This window comes from Sorex fumeus, unplaced genomic scaffold (genome assembly GCF_029834395.1).
Source record: "Sorex fumeus unplaced genomic scaffold, SorFum_2.1 ptg000024l, whole genome shotgun sequence".
Lineage (NCBI taxonomy): Eukaryota > Metazoa > Chordata > Mammalia > Eulipotyphla > Soricidae > Sorex > Sorex fumeus.
In genome coordinates this window covers 57,755,063-57,761,515 of record NW_026606081.1, presented here as the reverse complement: position 1 = coordinate 57,761,515, position 6,453 = coordinate 57,755,063, and positions in this window count along the sequence as shown.

Genomic DNA, 6,453 nt, shown 5'->3' with positions numbered 1-6,453 from the left:
TATTGCTCCAGCCCCTTTCGAGCTCTTTGGACCCCACATTTTCACTTTAAATCAGAATGCATGGGCCCAAGGTAAGGAAGATAGATGACAGTGTACTCAAATGACTGAGTAGGAAAAGGAGGCCAACCACACCTCCTGCCGTGCTATTTTCCAGATGTCTCCTTTGTTTTGTTTGCTTTTGCCCCCCCACTTCCTGTGCTCAGGGATCAGTGCTGGTGGGGCTCAGGGGACCCATATGGGTGCTGGGGATCGAGCCTAGGTGGGCCACGTGCAAGGCCAACTGCCTTTTTAAAAAATTTCGCCCTTGGCAAATGAGTCACTTAGAAACACTGACCTGGAGAATTTCTCTTTTGTAATAATCCAGAACCTTCTGCTTGAGCCCACTGTTGCACACCGACTGCAGGCAAATGAGCCTGAGCACCTTGATGAGCGGATGCTTCTGGGCGATGCAGTCCTCCATGTAACTGTTGACCTAGAGTCGTGGCAGATTCATGCGTGAGAGCTGGGTCTGGGCCTGCAGGCCTGGGCGTTCCCGGGCCCCTGAGAGGCCCAATCAAGGAGAGGCTGGAGACTGGCTCACGCTCCTGCCCACACTCCCTGGACAACCTAAGCTCCAGGGGCTGTGCCTGTGCCCCGAGGTGCGCCTAGACACAGAGCCCCGGGGCCTGGGCCCTAGCAGCTCCCCCTTCACACTAATCAAAGCAATTTCCCAAGGGCATTTTACTTTGGCTAGTTTGGGGGCCACCCCGGTGGTGCTCAGGGATCACTCCTGGCAGGCTTCGGAGACCATATGGGACTCCGGGATCCAACCCGGGCCGGCTGTGTGCCAGGCACTGCAGTACCGCTCCAACATCCGCTCCTTGCAACATCCGACTGAAACCAACCTCAGCAATCAGTGCCAGGTCTGGCGAAGCAGTGCTGGCGCCACCCAGAACCTGGGAGAGTCCTGCTGCACCACCTGACCCCGCAGAACCCAACAGTCACACTCGGAACATTTCTGCGAGGACCCAGCGGCTGGCACAGGGAACAATGCACAAGTGAAACAGTAGCCGGGGCCCCCAGAAGTAGCAGGGAGCCAGTGACACACCCTGAGCCTGAGCCCGGGACGGGGCACTCACTCGTCACGTCCTGGATGCGCTCGGCGATGGAGGTGTGGTTGTCCAGGGAGCCCCGCGCCGCCTGCATGTGGGGTAGCTGGGAGACGAACTTCTTGATCTCGCCCACCGTCTTGGTGTTGTGCCTTTCCTGAGGGAGGGGAGAAGGTCACGACAGTACTGGGGACAGCACTCAGGGCCACACACACACACACACACACACACACACACACACACACAGGGCGTGCCCCAGTCACAGCCACAGCAGTGCTGGGAAGGTCCCCAAGGCCACACACACACACACACACACACACACACACACACTGTGCCTCAGCCCCAGCCCTGGCTGCCAAGAGTGCATTTCTAAGAGTTTAGGTCTTTGGGTTGCCCAGGGCACGTTTGAATCACGTGCAAGGCAGTGCCCCGGGCTTCCTCCTGGCCTGGAGCTCAAGGATCACGCCTGGCCTGCACCGGGACCACATGGAATGCTGGGGGGTGAACCCAGGTCAGCTGCATGCAAGGTAAGCGCCTGGCCCGTTGTGCTATCACTCCGGCTCCCCCAAATTAATTTTTAGTGTGAGAAACGGACACAAAACGAATTAGGCTATAACCAGATCCCACAGCCACACGAAAATAGAAAAGGCAGGTTGGTGGGTCCAGGGACTGCGACAGCCACTTCCTGCAGCACTGGGAGACCATGCGGACAGGGAGGGAGCCCAGGTCCCACGCAGGCCACACCTGACACTGCATGGTCCCTGCCAGGGATGTGGAGCTCAGCAAACTGCCTTGAAGCCACAAAAGCTAACGCTCGTATAGCCTGAGACCTCAACAATAGCAAATCAAGTGTAAAACGTTTCCTGGGTCCAAGCTATACAGTGGGGGAGGCGCTTGCTCAGTGCCCGGCCTCCCCACAGAACCCCGAGGCCTGCCAGGAGCCAGCCCTGAGCACTGGCAGCGGGAAGGGAGGGAACTGGACACCACGGCGAGCTCAGAGCTGGAACAGTGAATGCCCGACACTTCTTATCCATAGCTTTATAAGTCACGGTGAGGAGATAAAAAATTGAGGAACAAAACCCAAGTGAGACAAAAGCAACTTCAGAAATACAACAACCATGGGGACAGAGTGACAGAACAGTGGCGAGGTGCTCGCCTTGCATGCGGCCAGCCTGGGTTCGATCCCCAGCATCCCATGTGGTTGCCTCAGCCCACCAGAAGTGATCCCTGAGCGCAGAGCAAGGAGTTAGCCCTGAGCACCTCTGGGTGCGCCACCCCTCAAAAAAAACCCCAAAGAAATACAAATACTGATACAGTGGAGATAACTCCTAAAAAAGATGAAATCAGGAAATCCATCCTTCAAGTGAAAAAGTGATTTTTAAAAACTTCCCCAGAGTTAAAAAATTCAGCTTCTATCATTTTACTGATTCAGGTTTCAAAAGTGAGCTGAACCCAGAATAAAGAGCAGCAGGAGGGCGCGAGGTGCTAAGGAAGCTGGGGGCCGGGAATGTGCTCTCATTATCACCCGCCATCCCAGCCTGCTGGGCTGATCCTGGATTCCCTAGATGCAGGAGCTAGCAGAGATGCTGCCACTGCCAGCGGCTGGGAGGAAGGAGGGAGGGACAGGGAGAGCGGACGCTGACTGGCAAAGGACCTGACACCAGGAGAGGGCCTGGCACCACCTTTCCCCAGGCGCCCACAGCCCGCCTGCCACCTGGCCCCAGGCCCCAGTCACCTCAAAGGCGGCCGAGATGACCTTGGCCTTCTTGCTGAGCACGGCACCCACGGCGTTGAAGTTGCGGTCTCGATCTCGGCGTGGAGCTCCTCAGCTGAGTTCAGCGGCAGCTTCTTGGCCTCTGTGGGCAGGTCCTGCCCGTCACCCTGCCTCTTCGGGGCGAATTTCTCAGGCAGCAGCTTTACACGACCTGCACGGGAGGGGACACCCCAAGTGAGACTCCAGAGACTTCCTGTCAGGGGAGAGCACTGGGCTTTGAGTCACTAGCTGCGCACGAGCGCAGGACTTTTGACACACGGCTTCCCTGGCCTGGCCCGTGGGCCGCCTCCTGCCACTGCCAGCCCAAACCGAACTCAGGATGGGGCCACCCGAGGAAACATGCCCCAGGGCGGCCCACTGTCTGTCCTGCTCGCGCGTGCAAGTGCATGCAGTCTACACCGACATTTCAACAAGCCAAGAGGAGCCCAGGATGGGGCTGGAGTGATAGTACAGCAGGGAGGGTGTTTGCCTTGCACCGGGCAGACCCTGGTTCGATTCCCAGCATCCCATATGGCCCCCCTGAGTACGCCAGGAGTAACTCCTGAGTGCAGCACCAGGAGTAACCCCTGTGCATTGCCGAGTGTGACCCCTGTCACTGTCCTCCCACTGTTCATCGATTTTGCTCAAGCGGGCCCAGTAACGTCTCCATTTTGAGACTTGTTACTGTGTTTGGCATATCGAACACGTCACGGGTAGCTTGCCAGGCTTTGCCGTGCAGGCAAGATACTCTTCGAAAAAGAAAAAGAAAAACAAGATCCCAGGAATCACCTCAGCATGGAAGTGTGCATGAGGACGGGAGACAGCGCCGACGGCTTCTTTCCTTTCTTTTTCCTTTCTCTGATTTTTGGGCCAAACCTGTCAGTGCTCAAGGCTTATTCCTGGCTCTGTGCTCTGGGCTTATTCTTGGCAGTGACTGGGGGAACCATATGCGGTCCTGGGGACCAAACTCACCCTAACTGCTGCACTGCCTCTAGCTCCAAGTTGGTTCCTTTCAAAAAAACATCTCCTGCAGTTTCAACACAAATCCCGACGTGTCTACACACAATCAGCTCCACTGCTGTGGGTCCAGAGAGACGGGTCATCGGGGGCAGCGAACGCTCAAGTCCAGCTGTCTGTTCCTCTGAGCACTGCCCCGTGTGGGCCCTGAGCACTGTGGGGTGGGTGGTGAGAATCATAAAGCAACAACAAGAACTCCTGCATTGGAGAATGTGGGGAGAGAAAGGGACCGACGGAAGGAAAATACTTCTCGGATGCTTTCCAAATCCTAAGCCCCTCCAAACAGCCTGGGCACCAGTGTCTGGAGACAGCACGCCACAGTGGCCACAGGACCCGGGGCCTGACCACATGCTGAGATACACGAGGTCGGCAAGACCTCGCATTCCAGCTCAAAGCAGAGGGGCAGCCGCTGGCCCAGGCAGCCTGCACGCAGCTCCTGCACGGGCCTGCCATCGCCCTCGGTCCAGCCACGGGCACAGAGCTGGGGGGTTATGGGGAAGCCCAATTTCCCCCTTGTTTTTCAGATTTCTCTTAATTGTTTCTTTTTGGGAGGGTCACACCCAGCGATCATAGGAGTTACTCCTGGCTCTGCACTCAGGAATTACTCCTGGCGGTGCTCAGGGTACCATATGGGATGCTGGGAATCGAACCCGGGCTGAGCCGCGTGCAAGGCAAACGCCCTACCCGCTGTGCTATCACTCCAGCCCTCTCCCTTAATTAAATGTTTGATCAGCAGTAAGTGTGTGATGTGAAGAGACTGTGAGTTCCCGAAACTCCTTCCTCCCGGAGGCACCCCTCGAGCCCCATCTCTCACACCTCCGCACCCCCAACCCCAGCACCTCTGCCAGATCCCCCGAGAGACTTGCAGAAGCACCAGGAGGTGGGGACCCCTCGCACGGGGTGCTCCCGTGCCACTGACAGCTCGGAGCAGGAGTCTGGGGAGGGGCTGTGTGTGTGGCATCACCCCCCAGTTGCTGCCAGGCACAGCCCCGGTGGCCCCAGGGCCACGGACTGGCCCCACAGAGCAGAAAATCACCGAGATCAGCCCCACAGTCCCTTGGGCACTGCTTACGAGTGTCCCCACAAAAGGAAACAACTTAAGAAGTTATCCTTCGGAACAACTGGTAAAAAACAAAATGGAAACACCTCCATAATTATTAAAGAGCAGGGAAACACTTTGTTGTGTGGAAATGCCTCCACGTGTGGTCCTGCTCTGCTTCTGGGGCCACTGTCACTGAGCCACGCATTCATCACTGCAGATACACACACACACACACACACACACACACACACACACACACACACACACGCCATCGCAATCCACTCTGCGATAACCAGCTTGGCACACTGGACAGACAGCACTGTCCGGACTCGGCCAGCACTCAGCAGCTGCAGGGCTCTGTGTCCCCAGAGAGACCCCATGCAGTTAGCTGCATCCCTGTCCTTTCAGACCGGGGCTCTATCCCCAGGGCTGTTCCCGGCCAGGGCCACTCCTGAAGGCGCCGGAATTACCCCTCTTGCGGCCTGGGGCTCCCTGTTCTGAAGAAAAGACACGAATTGGACTGAGGGAAACTTCTCAGACTGTATCCCAGCAGGAGCTACTCCCGGCTCAGTGCTCACAGGACAAGGCAGGAGCGCAGATGGAACTCAGCGCTGCCTGTGCGCCTGGCACTAGCCCCGTGAGCTTTCCTAGCCCACACTCAGATCTGAAGTGCTACAGAATCTAACATCCGGGGCCAAACCCCCCTGACCTCGGACCCAGGCACCCCTCAGAAACGCTCTATTCCTCACGCCTCCCTGGGCGGCCCGAGCAGCGGGGCTGCACACCGCATGGCCCTCTGCACAAGGCCTTCGCCTCGGTTTCCCCGATGGTGTCCTGGCTTGAGCTCGCTTTAACCTTGGGCTGAAAGTCAGTGCCTGACATTTTCAAGTATTCTGACTTACACACAAAGGCCGCACCTTCGAAAACAGACACTTTTGAGATTGATTTTACTCAGCTAACATATTAGTAACTGATGTCACTTCACTTACTGTTCTGGATGCCATAAATTTCATCGATGAGTCCTTTGTATGTCAGCTGAGTTCCAAGGGGCGTTAATAAATCCACATTTCAATCAAGCAACAAGAGGTTATCAAAAACAGGAAATACTGAATTCTGGTTTCCTGCAAACTCTCTCTTCATCCTGATCATCATATTGGCCACTTGCTGGAAACAAAGTACAGAACCAGGCAGAGCCTTTTTAGCAATGGGTGGATTTTAAAATGAAGCTAAAAAGAGCCTGGCAATCCAAAATCTAAAAATAAGACGGGAAAAATGGAACAATAAAATAAAACAAAACGGGTCTGAGACAGCATGGTGGGCAGGATGCTTGCCTTGCAGGTGACTGACCCAGGTTCAATTCCTGGCACTGCATATGATCCCTCAAACCCTGCCAGGAGTGAGCCCCGAGCACTGCTGGGTATGGAGAGGGTGGGAGGAGGGAGAGGGCGAGAGAGGGAGGGAGAGTAGGGATGGAAAAGAAAAGAGAAAGAACAGAAAAGAGTAAAGGAAAGAGGGCTGGGAGACAGCAGAGGGGCCAGGGGTCACGCTTTGCA